The 15,996-nt window shown below is 46.1% G+C and overlaps 1 long non-coding RNA gene across 9 annotated transcripts; it reads right to left on the bottom strand.

The window, feature by feature from the left end:
* Positions 1-9,082: 9,082 nt before the first annotated feature.
* Positions 9,083-13,475, bottom strand: LOC127341063 (uncharacterized). Of its 9 annotated transcripts, none has more exons than XR_007875161.2 (7): positions 13,078-13,475; positions 12,595-12,994; positions 12,448-12,532; positions 12,212-12,345; positions 10,437-11,725; positions 9,863-10,339; positions 9,083-9,430 (listed from the first exon to the last, which is right to left on the bottom strand). It is a non-coding gene; the product is annotated as an uncharacterized lncRNA (long non-coding RNA). The 9 variants fall into 9 exon arrangements; XR_007875164.2 differs by having other exon boundaries at positions 10,181-10,339; XR_007875165.2 differs by having other exon boundaries at positions 9,083-10,339; positions 10,437-10,492; positions 10,799-11,725.
* Positions 13,476-15,996: the final 2,521 nt, after the last annotated feature.

Genomic DNA, 15,996 nt, shown 5'->3' with positions numbered 1-15,996 from the left:
ACTAACCTGGGAGGGTCCCTCACCCAATCTCAACGCCGGCAGTCGCCAGAGAGGAGCGGGGAGGGGCCTGACAGCCAGCAATGCAAGGTCTGCTGGACATGCTCTGCTGCTATACATGGATGAGGGTGGATAGAACATGGGTTTGTATGTTTGTGCCTGCATCGATGGAGTGTATGTCTTGCAACTACATCACTACATGTCTACATTGGTCGTTTTCAGCTAGTGCTGGTTTGAAAAGATCGTTATATATCTTTGTTTCATTGGAAACATGCTGATTAGCAAAGGTGCCAGAATTTGATCATAGTAGTGGTGTGGTGTTTTCCTGTTAATTTTTGAACATGGAAGTTTGTTTCTGTGTTGGCCATTATCGACCGTTGGGACGGAGGCCTGTTGCGCAGGTGGAGCCGCTCATGAGCTCACTGCTCACCGTCCATGACAGCAAGTAGCAGGCTTGTCACGGCGCCGTTCCCGATGCCGATAGGCGATCGCTGCGTCTGGCCCAGGCATAGCGTCCTGCTCATCAGAAGCAGAGCATAGCTGTGCCGCGCGCAGTAGCCAGTCGGCACTGCACCTCCAGCTCCAACCAGCAGGCCTCTTCGTCTTCGCAGCGCAGCTTGGGCTCTTGCACTGCTGCGAAACATGGCAGTGGTCGCTCGATCTGAATCGGGGATCTCACACACAGACACACTCTTGATTATTGGCCTGCGTACTTGCTTCGCTGACTCGTAGCTTTCCTTGTCAGCAGCACGCAGCTCCTCTCGGTGGCGCGTCGCATGTGCTCGTTGGTCGTCGGATAACGGGCATAAATAACGGGAATGCATATATGCGTGGCCCGAGCGTTAAATTTTATATTCTGAAAATCTATCGTGTATCCAAGCACTTGTGAGCACTGGATACTTAGATTTGACATTTTTGTTCTCATAAATGAGAAATATGTTTTTGGAGGGAGGCCACATTTCTGGTGATTTCATCGACCTTAACACTCGTCGGATCTTTTTTTCTAACCCAGTCCCTTGAAGGTGCACATAGAGGTGGTATGTACGTGTGTACACTCATAAAGGCGAATGTATGCACGTATTTATAAGCGTCTACGTTAGTGTTTCGTAAAAATAAATTCTGGCCAGGTCACTCCACTTTAAAACAGAAAATGGACAAGTCGAATGGAATATAAGGAAGCACCATATATTCTAACTTTTACCTCCTAAACAATAAGAAGATAAGAAAAGAACGAATGAAGCCAGGTTATTGTTCTATAAAATTACCGTTGCTGCTAAATTTAAGCCACATGGTACATTGTTCTGTATAAGTCGGCATCTTGAGCTCTATGTTGTCGTCGCCTTCAAATTCATGCATAGGCATATGGAAATAAAAAGATTTCAAGACTAATTTTACTTGTGTGTAGACAAACAAGACAATTATTTTCGAAAAAAAACAAGACAATTATAACCAAGAAACATTTTTAATAGAAACCTTATAAACCATGGCATTATATGTTTGGTGAAGACTCCCCTTGGGGGAGACTTGTTTATGATCTCTTCATTAGATGAGATCATAGTATCAACCCATGAAAATCATGTTTACACAATGCAAAAAAAATCTGAAAAGTTGATACGAGTACAACACACATATTGGTTGTAACTATAACTAAATTTTATCTACTTTTTGGAGAAACTCCATACGAATACCAATGCTTAGTTATACATGCATACACTCAGCCCTATGAAAGCACAAACGCATATCCTACGCCGCACCTTATAAAGATCGGTTTGCAGGTTGGATCTTGAAATTGACAAAAAAATATTTAGAAAAGAAAACGATACATTTTCGTGTGAATAGTGTCAGCTTTGGGTAAATAGCATTTCACACTATTCATGACCAAATTTATCCTTTCTTGCTCTCTAAGTGTAGTATAATATAGCGGTATGTTGTTATTTTTTGCAGGATATGTGGACAAATTTTTTACTTCCAAAAAATCTAAAACCATATCCTACCCAAGTTGTCCAAAGAAACATGGACCCCTAGCCAGTGTGAGCAAGAGCTCGACAATCTTGCCCGGATCTAATGTGTTCTTTGTCCTAAATAGTCCTTTTCAAAACTTCAGATCACTTTTAGCCCCTTTTGAAACTTTAATATTTCTATGACCCTTTTTAGTCACGTCATGCAGGATGGCTAAACTGAAGTGAAGGTCATGCCACTTCGGTTGGCAAGGTTGTTCAAAATATGTGCAAAAAATAACTAAGTCATTTTAATCTAGCCATACCAAATGGCATGACCTACCTGTTTTCTTACCCAGAGGATCTGAAAACATTCTCTCCCTACCTGTTTTCTTACCTAGAGGACCTGAAAACATTCTCAGAGAGTCCAAGATTTTTACAAATTAGACAACCTAAATGAGTGATGAAGCTGTTTTGGGGCAAAAAAAGGCTATGTCATTTCAGTCTACCCAACATAACTGGCATGACCTCCATTTCAGGTTAATCATCGTGCATGGCGCGACCAAATGGGGCCACTTCAGTTTAACCATCATGCATGGCGTGACCAAAAGGGGCCATATAAGTTCAAAAGTTTTTAGAAAGATCAAAAGTGGTCTGAAGTTTTGAAAAAAAACCATTTATTTATCCTAAAGATAAAGAACTCGGATCTAATCCATCTAGTTGACAGGGCTGGCAGATGACGCATTAATGAGTTCGATGTTCGTTAGGTGCCCTGCTTGGATTAGTTAAGTACGGACCAGGCAAAACAATCACTCGCTTGCAAGATCCTCCAAATCCAACTCGCCTCAATCAGAAGATCCATAGCAGCCAGTGCAGAAATGCAGAATCATCATTGCGATGTTGTACTCGTTTCTCCCGTTGTTTTCACCGATGAAACGCCAGGATTTCCAGCTCCAAGTTAACTTGCGCCGGCGTGGTGGGTCGGGTGGACCTCGCGGGCACGCACGTACGACGCCCTGTACATCACTGTATCCATCCCTGTCCGAAGCGAGTGGTCCAGAGCGGCAGCAGCCCGAAGAGGTCCAACGAGCAAGGGTGGCCGTAGGCCGGCGATACATTGGTGCGTGTTAAGGTCTCCAACGGGCCGACGCATTTTAGATGCTGAAATTGTTCGCGGGCGTCCGTTTGTGTCGTCTGGCGGACGTGAAAATGACCGCGATGCACGAATTATCCGTTTGCGTCGGGGGCCATCCTCAGCGGTCCGACACATTTTGGACATCCCAGTGTGTTGTTTCCTTGCTCATTCTTTTCCTTTTTGTTGAAGAACTCCCTAATTTGTATGAATGATTACTCGAAAACAAGTTGAAACGCGAAAACAACTAGCGCGAAAACAACTAGTACTGATTACTCGAATCGAATAAGTTTAAACATATTTAACATACAAACTCGAGAACAAATTTAAAAACAAAGAAACTATAAGCTAATTCTTGGCCTTCTTGTTAGAAGGTCCTGCTTCGTCGTCCTCACTCCTGCGCCTCTTACTTGTCACCTTCTCGTCGGAAGAGGAACTGCCGGACGACGCGTCCATGGAGGACTTCGAGTCGGACGAAGTGGCGTCTTCGTCGTCGTCGTCGGTGAACGGACGACGACGCGCCGCCCGCGCCTGCGCCCTTGCCCGGGCCCTGGCCTCCTTCCTTGTCGCCACCTTCTCGTCCGCCGCCTCCTGCGCCTCCAGCCGGGCGAACCTGGCGTCGGAGTCCTCCTCCTCTTCCTCCTCCTCCTCGCCGTCGCTGCCAACGACGCCTCCGTCCTCCTCCTCCTCCTCCTGGCAGTCGCTGGGCGTGGAGCCAGGGTCGCTGGGCGTGGAGCCAGGGTCGCTTGGCGTCGCAGGGGTTTCCCGCCAATACCGCCATCCTGGCGGCTTGCCCTCGCTCTCCGAGTCCGACGGCAAGGTGTAGTCGCTCATGGCGCCTGGCTAGCCGGTGTTGGAGAAGAAGAAGAAGAAGAAGAAGCAGGCGGTTCGACGTGAATTACAGCAGACGCATGGGTTATAATCTGCGGGGATTAATGGCGGTGCGTATAACGAAGAGGCCTGCGGTTGCTCTTCCACGGTGGTTCGGCGCTCCATTCCGGCGGTTGGCGGGTTTATCGGCGCGGTTGCCACTCCGGCGGTTGACATCGGCGCGCTTGCTGTGCTTTAATTCGAGGCCGATCGAGCCAGGGTCGCTGCCAGGTGGGCCCGTGGGGGAAGCGAGCAGACGCTAGGCGCGACCGCGCAGCGTCCGCGGAGACGCAAACGTGCCGCATATTTGCGCCGCGTTTACGTCGCTGCGGATGCCCCGGATACGATGCGTCGCCCCGCTGGAGCAGGGTGCAGACGCATATCCGGTCCGCGCGGATGCAAACGATCGCACAGCGTCCGTTTGCGTCGCCCGTTGGAGATGCCCTAACTGAAAAGCGCGCGCGGATGGATCGGTCTGTGATCCATTAGGACATCTCCAACCGCGGCGACGCGGCAGCAGCGATGGTCGCACACGTGTTTGTGTCGCCTCGTGGACAGGCGTGCGTCCGTTTGCTAGGGGTACTCCCAGTGCCTTCATTTTTAAACGAAAGAGGACGATATAGTAATTACTTGTTGGGCATGTAAATCAGGCTATTATATTCCTCAAGCTCTTTATCTAATGGATCCATGATAAAAACTTTTCCACTACCAACTTCAATGATCATTAGAGCATAGTGGAAGCTACACATGCATGCATATCTCATCAACTACACTTAATATCGAGTAAGCAAAATAAAATATGTGTATAAGATAGTAATACCCACTTGAGTTGTAAGGAAATAATATTTGTGATTTAGTATTTTGTTCCCTTAGAAACGAAAGCAAGTTAAACTCGGTGTTCTTGGGATGATTTTCTGCGTTATGAGAATTAACAACATATTGGCAATGAACCCAATGTCATAGAATCTTTTTTTCGACATTCTTGCATCTTCAATCTGCATAATAGCAGAAATAAATCTCTTAGAGACAATGAACGAGGTGAGCTAGAGACTTAATTCCAGAAATAAATTACTTACTGACAATAGCAACAGACGAGAGATTTGTCGACAGCGTCTTGATTCAATAGTTGAAAGAATTCTACCATCCCAATAGCTACATGGTTTTCATTGTAGAAATAATCTTCTTTTATTGACACCATGTGAAACTAGTGACCTTGCACTGTGACTTCTTTGTACTAGTTATGCAATCAGCGCATTTGTGTTGCTAGTAGATAGATCTTCTCAAACTCAAACCAGAGGCTGCCCGTAGACATATTTCCATGCTTCCTCACGATTGGGGACATCTTCGATGCCCAGCAATTGAGCAACAGTAAGACCCTGTTCCCTAGCTGCATCAGCCACCGTCATGATCTTATCGGAATACACCTTGAGCGGGGGATCAATTGGTTTTGCTGTTCTCCTAGCTAGGGGACACTTTTCCCGCTTCCCGGAAGCTCCTTCTCCGCCAGATCCTTCTTCGCCATCAACTAAGGTGATGTTAGGAACTTCTGAAATTTAAAGTAGGAAAACTAAGCAGGATCCGAACCGACCAGCTGTGAGAAGGTGACTGGTTCCAATTCATCATACTCGCCATAAGAGCTACTCTCAATTGTCTGTCAATGTCAAATAACGAGGAAAATCTAGGATCCAGTGAATTATGTTAGTTTGCCCACGCGGGGAGCCAGACCCAGTCGGGGAACGAGATTGGATCGCCCGCGACCTCCTCCTTCCACAGCTCGATCGAGTCCCCGGCCAGGCAAGCCCTCGCTAGCATCAATCCCTCCCGGGTCGTCCCCGCTCGGGCGACTCCGGAGGCGGCCGCCTCCTCTCACCCCGCCTCCCTCTCAACGCCCCCGGCCAGGCCGCTACCGTCGCCGGCGCTGGCGGCGGTGGCGGCGCCCATCCCACCAAACGGTGGAGGGCAGCGGAGGAGGCGCGTTCCGCCAGCGCATCCGGACGGGGAGGTGCTGCGACGGGCGGGCTTGGCGCGGCGGATGTGGCGGCGAGGCGACGGGGAGCGGGATGCTGGCGGTGGGCGGCGGCGGCGCGGCGAGCTGGCTGCAGCGCGGGTCCGATCTGGGCCCGATTTGGGCCTAGAGGTCCTGGTCGTTGCTTTGTTGTCTACGGTCTGCCACGACGACGGCTTTGGCCGATTCGCTCGGGCGATCATGGGCAGCGCCTCCGGTCCTAGCCGGGGAACGCAACCTGCTGTCGAGTCTTCTTCTCTGCGGCCGCCATGGGCTTGGCGGCGATTACTAAGCTAGGTGTTAACCTCCTTCGTCGTCGTCGGGCGGCGGATGGCGGCGTGGGGGCCGGTTCATCCGCGTCGAAGAATAAAGGTGGCGGTTCTAGGGTTCTTCTCGCACCAAGTTTGAAGATCTGTCGGATGCTTGTTCCAACCAGGCTGGGTGGATTGTCGTGTTCCGGAAAAGGCCTGCCGGCGAAATTCATTGTGCGATCAGTGCCTGAAGATTGCTGGATTGGGTGTTTTCGGTCGTGCGCACCCATATTTTTTTTATCTGGCCGTTTGGTTTCAGAGGGAGCGCCTCGAAGCTCTGCTGGCTGTTAATATCATGTAGCTTGTTTTTTTTCCATGGTGCTAGCAGAGAAGGTCATCAAGCCAAGATAGGTGGAACAGCTATGATTGTCGGATCTTGGTGCTGAGGTGGAATTGGCTTGGCGATTCGTGACTTGTAATAGCGACTGGTATGTGGGGGCGGCTGCACAGGAGAAGTTCAGAGTCTTATCTTTCAGGGTGAAAACCCAAGGTCTGGCCTTAATTGGTTGTGCCTGGCAATGTTCTTGTTGGAGACATTGTTTTGAGAGAGATGACTTTCTTCAGGGTGAAAACCTAAGATTTATGATCGGGCGACGGCAGCGTTTCTGCATTGTTTCCTTCTTGGAGGCGTCGCTTATGCAGAAGCTGAGTTTCTGGTATTGTCTTGGCGGTGTCAGTGTTGCTGTTTTAAGTTATGGCTCTTTATAGCGAGATCTTTCTTTTTTGTAATTCTTCTCTTTTTTTGGCTATGTGCATCCTTTATGCCATTAGGGCATGATGTTATTGCAGAGGCTGGGTGTAATTGGTATCTCCGCGCGATATTAATATATGCTCTTTATCGAAAAAAGTAGAAGGAAAACAATGAAGCTTATACTAAAACAACGTTAGCATCATATACCTGCATAAATACTACTTATGTTTTGCATTTCGAACCTACTATTTCAAACGAGTTCAATGCGTAGCTCATTAAATATATTTTGTTCGGATGGTATGCTATGCAACTTATATTTCACGGCATGGTATCATTTTAAGTAAACTAGGAAGTTTGCGGCACGGCGTGCGCCGCGCCCGTGTTGTCCGTGATGCGGTATTATTTTTTAAAAGGGTGGTTTTAAGGTTTAAGAGTGCAGGATTCCTTTTCAAAACAGCTGAAGAACATTAAAACTCGACCGTGCCCTTGCAATCAAGATCATTGGTTACAATTTTGTAGAAATAATACAATATCTGGGTTGCTGAAATACCATGAAAGTGCCCTTGTAATCAAGATCATTGGTTACAATTTTGTAGAAATAATACAATATCTGGGTTGCTGAAATACCATGAAAGTGTCAGTGAAATAGGTAGCGTATGGTGGGGTGCTTTTGTTTCTAGATCATTGGTTAAATATTGTAGAAATAAAACAATATATGGATTGCTAAGTACCGCAAAAGTGGCTGTGAAATAGGCGGCAGATGGTGAGTGCTTTTGTTTTCGGTGTTGCTACAAAAGCAAATGGTAGTATTTCTCCGGTCGAAAGAGACAACGGGTGATGGAGTAAATATATCTTTCTAATGTTACCGTAGAAGAACACAACATTATTTTTCCCCGAGTAAAAGAGGGACGAATGTTGGATTTTTTTGAATCATCGTTGAAGAGTTATGCAGGACTAAAGAAATATCGGTGGGGAATTACGATCCGGAACCACGGTTGAGGTGGAAGGTTCGTGTAAAAATTACTACCCTCGTGCGTCGTTGAAAAATGACTAACGGAAAAATATGCAGCCTTAAATAATTAATAGTAAGTAGTTAATGGCGTGTTTCATAGTTGACACTGGCAATGTTCGAGATGCCTGCAAAGCTATTGCCTTCCACAAAAATATAGGTAGTTGCCACCTCGCAAAAAAATACTACTGAAACTAAACTTGAGGTTGAAATTAACACGTTGTTGCACCATTGAGAAATTAGGTAATTAGCGATCTATTTCATAGTTGACACCTGAAAATTACTGTTGGTGCTTACTGTTCATGTTAAAAGATTGCATCGAGAAATTATTTTTGAGAAATTAGAGATACTTACCGCCTTGCAAATTATTACGAAATCTAACTATTTCAACCGACGATGTACTGTGAGAAATTACGATCAGAGTTTTTAAATATTGTTAGCGCGACAAATTATTACGAAAATCGACGATCTACTGCAAAAATTTACCATCAGATTCTTTAAAAAATAGTATGAAAAGTTTTTAAAAATCCAGAAAAGAAAAGAAAAAGTCGATGCACTGTTCACTGCACTGTTCATGTCGCGTGAACAGTGCCCAAATCGCTGTGGGAGCAGCAAATCCCCTCAGCTTTTATATATAGTACTAGGAAGATTAGGCGCGGCGCACGCCTCGCCCCCATGGGAGATGAGAATCGAAGACTATTTGTACAGAAACATGCTGTGTTAGACTTGACATGAAGCGGCACGCCGCGCGTGAAGGCTATTGTCTGTAGCGTGGTCTGTGTGATTAGTCCATTTGTTTTCTTATTGGACTGCTGTTGAGCTTATGTGTCCGGTGTGGTGGGTTCGGAATAAATTCAGAAAAACAATAAGTACAGTACTTAGAATGAACCGTAATGGCAAAATTTGAGTCTGATCTGAGCAGCCAATCGCCTGAAAAGTTATTGAACTGAGCAAGTCAATCATGTTTTTTTTTAAAACAAAACTGAAGATGAAGTACATGGCGCTTCATAAACTGGGAAAACATGAGTGATCTAGCCAATCAACCAGAGGTGATTCTTAAATAGAATTGGTACTGTCTTTGGTCAAAAGATCATGCTGATCGGAGTAGCAAAGTTGAGTATGCATCTACATTTGTATTCAAAACTGAACCATCAATATATGGAATGGGTACAAACCAGAGAAGAAATTAGAAGGTAGATGCACCAAATTAAATATACATGTGCACAACATTAACAATCAGGATGGTAAGACAACAAAAGACTACACATATAAGAGTCAAATGTTGTTTCATCTGTGATCTCTCCTAATAAATTCATAATCTTTCAGTGGAAAACCCAACCACGGGTGGGATAGAGAGAGAAAAATCAGAAGTAGAGACAAAAGTTGAATTGCCTGGCATGTCAGGACCACCATCCAATAACACCGGCCGCTAGCCAAACTAACTTCAAGTAATATCGAATGAAGATGGCACGTCAAACCTGCAATATAGCAAGACATTTGAGTATCAGCATCACAAGACAAAGCTAGAGAATCTAACTAAGAGAAATTCACATTTAAGTCAGATATATTTCCTGGTTAGTTTATGCAGGTGTTGATGGTTTATTTTGAAATAGAAATTATGCACATATGAAAAGAATGTTTATTCTAAGAATGGCATCATGCCATTGAGTAAAGCACAAGGGGTAACTTATATTATAATCTTGTATATTCAGTACCCGATATAATCATATAACAATAATATAGCACACTATTGGCAAGAACCAGAATTCAAAGTGCATGTTTCTGCAAATTATGACCTCAGGTTAGAATTCTTGTTCCACGACTCATAACTCCCCTACTCCAGTTGATGTTGCACTGTTGTATATTATGCTAACAATTTTTTTTGAAGAAAAAGGTAGAGGATTCTCTACCTTGTAGCTTCGATCGGTGGCCACGAGACAGTGGTTACAGGTTACAGAAATTAACGCTAGCAGTTCAACAAAGCATATACCAAATCCCAAGCACACAGTGTGTTCTACAAAAGAAAAAGGCAAGCTCCTGAAGGTGTACAATGTGGAGGATTCACAGGTACATCTTCCAACAATTCTTAAGATGGAGAGCGAGGTTAGAGCTTATTGAACAGAATATCTGGCTCCGGCTTTAAGCAATCCAATGTTGTAATATTCCTTTAGACATGCAGATCGTAGCCTTTTGTTTTCTAGATGCTTTAAACATATGGAAACAAATACCAAGATAGATAAGTTGAACAAAGAAGACTTCAGCTATTCATAGATGTACTGGAGGTCCTATGTAGGCAAACTGGAAGGACTATGCCTCTTAGGTGCTTAAATACCACTTCATTCCGTTCCTAGCAATGCGTGACAGGCAACGGTGCGTGGGTGCCATCTCTGCAGAGGACATACATAGTACACGCGATGAAAATATGCAAAAGGAACACATGATATCGATATATACACATAAAAAAGTAACAGCACTGGCAAAAACCTTCAGTTTTGAGCTCCAGGCTTCCCTATAGGTTCTCCTGCCTCTCTTAATTGCCACTAATAAAAAAGCAAAATTATGAGATCCAATAAGTTGGGAGCATACTTCATAAGAAACAGAGAATGTATATTTTACCAGCAGCTTCGAATCATTTAATTAAAGGATTAAAAAATTGATTTCTCTAATCAGCCAAGCAAAAACACATGACAACCACTGGTCCATCGCATTTAGCGGCAAATGTTAAATGATATGAAAATACTATCTGGGAGAGTATAGGAGTGATGGATATACACTGAACTCTTGTGAAAAAACAGTTGCTACTCAAATAGCTAGCAGATGATGAATGGTAGAATAAGTAAGATTACCATCTGCGGGTGTTCATTCAGATGTTTTTTGTTCAACTCTGATTCTCCGCAGAAGTAGTTTGTCTGGTCACAATATTCACGCTAATGAAATTAAGAATGCAAGGCTGATAAAATCATGTAAAACTACAAAATCGAAAAGTTTGTGCCATCCAAGTTCAGTATGCTCGCTTAGGCTCTTCTTATAATTATTAACTTGATGTGCTCGCTATCTTCTACTGAATATCCTATCCAATGAAGCCATAATTGAACTGACCATATATAACTTCGCTTAGGCTCTTCTTATAATTATTAACTTGATGTGCTCGCTATCTTCTACTGAATATCCTATCCAATGAAGCCATAATTGAACTGACCATATATAACTTCTAGGCCGTCTCCAGTTCAGCCTAGAGGGTGTAAAAAAGATGAGAATGTACACATTAATCTGAGTGACAAAGAAACAGATGGTACTCAACACAATATACCTATAAACCTAACAAATACCAGGTCACCCTCTTGGATCATTAATAAGAAATATTTTATCTGAATAATGGTCCAAGATAATAGTTCGTTTGCATGAAGAAAGATAACGGAGTGTTTTTCTTGAGCAAAAATAAAACTAATAGTGGTAAATTGGTTGTTTAATAAGAAAACTAAAATTATTAGCTCTTATACACTACGAAGCACCGATACGGCAAGACAGATACGCCGATGCGGATACGGGGAAACGGGATACGTCAATTTGTAGAAACAACATTACGGCGAGTATACATAAAATTAATGAAATGCTATGCAATGACTGGTGAAATCAAAGAGTAATTGAGGCGGCAGAGGAGAGAATGATTCCAAGTGGCGGGGAGACAATTCTTGATTGCGGCGAGCGACTCCAGAGAGCAATGGTGGCGGTGCACTCACTCCCGAGGCCTCAAACCAAACTGCTTCCATAGCCTTAGCATATAGAGGATGACTGTGAGTATAAGCAGTGATGTATGAGAAAAGTTATGTACTACTTAAGATATACTTCTTATGCACTTCTTTTACAAAGTAAGAAAATAATTTTACGTGTATAACTCAACCAACAGTTAGCAATGCAGCTTCAGTTTTCTTGAAAGGACCACATAAAGAGTTCGTAATTCAGCTTATGTGTTTTTTTAAACTACCATTTTTAGGCAGTTATTTGTTCCCCCGTTTGTCCTAATCATCCTACTATATAGGCCCTTGCAGGTAGAAACTTTTTAGCATCTATAAGGATTTTGCACTAAGCTCACCAAATAGCACCCTTCTTGTTAAACCCATCATAAACTCTGAAACTATTTCATGCAGTAGTAAAAGAAGTTGACCTTTCTGTGTGAGAGCAGAGACGTGTAATTGAAGAACTCTGAAATTCAACATATGAAGAAAAAGCAATCAGAAGAAAGGAGTATGACAACTCACCTTCTGTACATTGGAGAGAAGAGGACCAATGATCCCCATTTAAAAATTGACCTCAAGAACAATTGACAGAAGTCTATTTCTTGATAATATTAACACCAATCTTCTTGTACTGAACACACTAACCATCTCGCCAGCTGCAAGATACAATGGTGTACACAAATTAAACCTAAAGATGAGTAATTTAGCTACAACAAAAAGAGAGAGAAAAGCGCAATCTAAAAACTGAATCTTAGTACCTATGGGACATTCCATCAAATACGTGAGGATCTGCACCACCGACCTTACTGCTCGTTGTGCCGCCTGGAGGCTGCACCCCAGTAGCTGCTCCCGTGTGAGAAAAGGAGAGAAATAAGTAGAGAGACAGAGTAGGAGTTGAGACTTACAAACGCACAGGCGGAGGACACGCATCTGCAGAAGAGACAGGGTCGCCTCGCGCAGCCGTTTATGTTGACGCGTACGTGCGGTAAAGCCGTAAAGGACGGCTTGCAATTCCCGTGGAGGAGATGCTGGCGGAGGTCAATCTCCTAGTGTGCACTGGCCACTGCGCCGTCGTGGTCGGGGATGCGCTCGTGGCCGCCGCTCGCCATTATTACCATAGAATTGAGGGCGTGCAGGTTACGATGGAGCTCCAGAGTGAGCCCGCCTCTGATTGGCCACGGCCGGCCGTCGGCCGTCGAAGGCATCCACGAAAACATCCGGCTCGCGCGTCCAACGTCGGGCGCCTCCGTTTTGTCGCCTCCAGCTTGCTGCTGACCCGCGCACACGTCAGCCGCCACGCCCTTCCTAGAACTTCCCACACCCATGGTGAGGAAAAGGAAGAGGGGAAAGAACACAGGAGGTGAGAGAGCAAGGAAGAGGTAACTCACCGAGGAAGTGGGCGCTGTAATCGACAGAGCAGAGAGCGCGGCTTCAAATTCTGGCCGGCGCTGCTGCTCGTCCCGTGGAGCCGCGTCGCCGCTCGGAGAGCTCCTGGCCCCTGTCTTCTTACGTATGAGGCCGTCTTCCGTTGGCTGGGACGACGATATGTCCGCGCGGTGGCGGGATGAGGTTTGGATGAAAGGAAGAGGATGGGCACAACTCTCCGATATGGTGATGGTGGGGGTGGCGATGCAGCTGAGGAGGATCTCGGCCATGGATGAGATCGCCTAGAGAGGACGGTGGAGGTGGGGATTGGTTAGCGAGGGTTTCGATGGAGGAGGTCGTGCGGCGATGGAGGAGGTCGTGCGGAAGAATCGGGAGACGGCCGAGTTGTTCGCTGGTGGGTACCCACCACCGCTTTGACTGCCGATTTGCCTATTGATTTGATCGATTAAAATAAAGCAGACGATGGAAACAAATAGAGGATTACCGGCAATCGAAGGTATGGAGAAAAAAAAAGAACGCACGTACGCAGGATAACCGGGAGGAGTACCGAAAGCTGCCGGTTTCTATGGGATTGACACCTAAAAATAAAGGAAAACAAAACCAACCTATTCGCAGCAGATCTCTATCTACAGTGGAAATAGATTTACGTGTCTATCGCTCTATGGAGGAAATGCTCCATCAACAGTACCCAAATGCATGAGGTTTTAGCAGATCCCTGTAAACTTGATATAGGTAATAATAATTGTATCACTAGTGCATCAAGTACAAGTCATACAACCGTTGGGCTACTTTCGACCCAAACAGACATACTAGCCAACGAGGCTAATTTAATGTGCGCGGCCCGATAACTGGAAAAGTCCTTAGCTGTGGAGTGCCGCAAGTACTACCAAGGCAATCACTCGCAGGATCCTGCCGACCCATATCCACTCAAGTGAAGATCTAGTAAGATGCGGGGCACAATTTAGCAATCAGTCCTGAACGATTCTTGCAATCTGGTGATCCCATTGTTATTTTTACTGAAACGCCAATAATCCCAAATGATCATCGATGGCACGGGATGCATGCTGCTGCCTTCAGTGGCTAGGGTGTGGACCAACGCGTGCGCCCGGTAGAGGCTGGGCGGCCGGGGCCGGCGATATGGATTTTTTGACAAAAGAGACCACTCTGCCCAATTTATTGATAAAAAGGACTACATGTGACTGTAATTGACAAAAAAGACCATCTTCTCTGTTTTTTGTTTGTTTGTTTGGGATGTGTCCGGAACACATAATTTGCTCTCCTTCTCAAGTTTTTCTTCTTTTTTTATACACGCAGACTAAAATGAACATAAAATGTATATTTAGAGTGAGCGGCGAGATGCTCTGACGTCCTATTCCCAGGTCAGATCGCCTGTATAGGTAACACCGAACACAGCGTTGTGTGCATCTGCTTGGATCCGTGCCTCGTCTACCTGGTAATAGCTAGGCGGCCCACGGGACCGAACGAACGGTGCTGCTGTATCGAACAACAGTACTCGCCTACCTACATTGTTTCGTACTCAAGTGTTGGTACTGGATAATGCAAGTGTTGGAAACCGAAGCTACCACGGACACGCAGAAGAGGCCGGTTTAAGCCTTTGGCCAAGCACATGCAAAAGTGGCCGCGTTAGCTTGGGAAGCCGCTGCGATCGCTTACTTCTGATGCTTCAGACACGCTGCTAACGCTGATTCGTTATGGATCACGGTGGATAAATCGACTTCGCAAAACTTTTCGATTAAGCGGACCAGTGCCGTGGCAAAAGAGACCACCCTGCCCAATTTATCGATAAAAAGGACCACCTGTGAGTGTAATTGACAAAAGACACCACATTTTCTGTGGCGGCAGCGCCCCCAGGTGACACGTGGCACATACCGCCACAGCATGTGGCGGCAGAAGCTTGCCGTCCCGTGGCGAGCAGCGCCACCCGTCGCCGTCAAGTATGGCGGGCCATGCCGCCGGAGGCAGAGGCGGCAGGGTGACATGGAGGATGCCTTCATTGAGTGTTGTGGCGGCAGGCCCTGCCCCTTGCTAATTTTTTTTGCATCCTCAATTAAATTTTACATGGCAGGAGAGCATGCGACGCATTGACATTGGAGGAGAAGGTTTTGTGTAAGTATTCACTACAGTAGTACCCATGTTCTATCTACGACATGGCCTGCACACCGTCCTGGATCCTAGAAGTCCAAAATGAGCAGCTGAGCTAGCTAGCTATGGTAAGGGCATTTGGCGACGCAAACGGATGATGAGCGACTGTTTGCGTCTGCCCGGGCCGAAACACGCTCCAGCGGGGCGATGTATAGTGACCAGGTCATTCGCAGCGACGCACTTCGGCGCATATTTGCGTCTGGAATGCGTCGTGGCGGACGCTGCGCGGACACCCGAAGTGACCGCTCGCTTCTTCATCGGGCCCGCTTGGCAGCGAGCCTGTATCGAGGGCATCGCTTCCGCGGTCAGTGCTTCCGCGTTTGCGCCGCGGCGGCCTCTTTTGCATGCGCACTGGCGGGCGGCGGCTGGGCTTCTGCGCCGCCTTCAATGGCATCATTTCCCGCGCGCGGCCGGCCTTAAAATTCGACCGGCATCGTTCCTGCCATCGCCCACACCTCCACTCCCACCACCACCACCGCGCGCCGCCGTAACTGTAGGATAACGTTGCATAGAAAACAAAAATTTTCCTACCGCGAACACGCAATCCAAGCCAAGATGCAATCTAGAAGACGGTAGCAACGAGGGGGTATCGAGTCTCACCCTTGAAGAGATTCCAAAGCCTACAAGATGAGGCTCTTGTTGCTGCGGTAGACGATCACTTGCCGCTTGCAAAAGCGCGTAGAAGATCTTGATCACGATCGGTTCCGGCGCCACGAACGGGCAGCACCTCCGTACTCGGTCACACGTTCGGTTGTTGA

Source organism: Lolium perenne, chromosome 3 (genome assembly GCF_019359855.2).
Source record: "Lolium perenne isolate Kyuss_39 chromosome 3, Kyuss_2.0, whole genome shotgun sequence".
NCBI lineage: Eukaryota > Viridiplantae > Streptophyta > Magnoliopsida > Poales > Poaceae > Lolium > Lolium perenne.
Note: the sequence above shows the minus strand (reverse complement) of the source record. Positions and strands in the feature narration are given on the sequence as shown.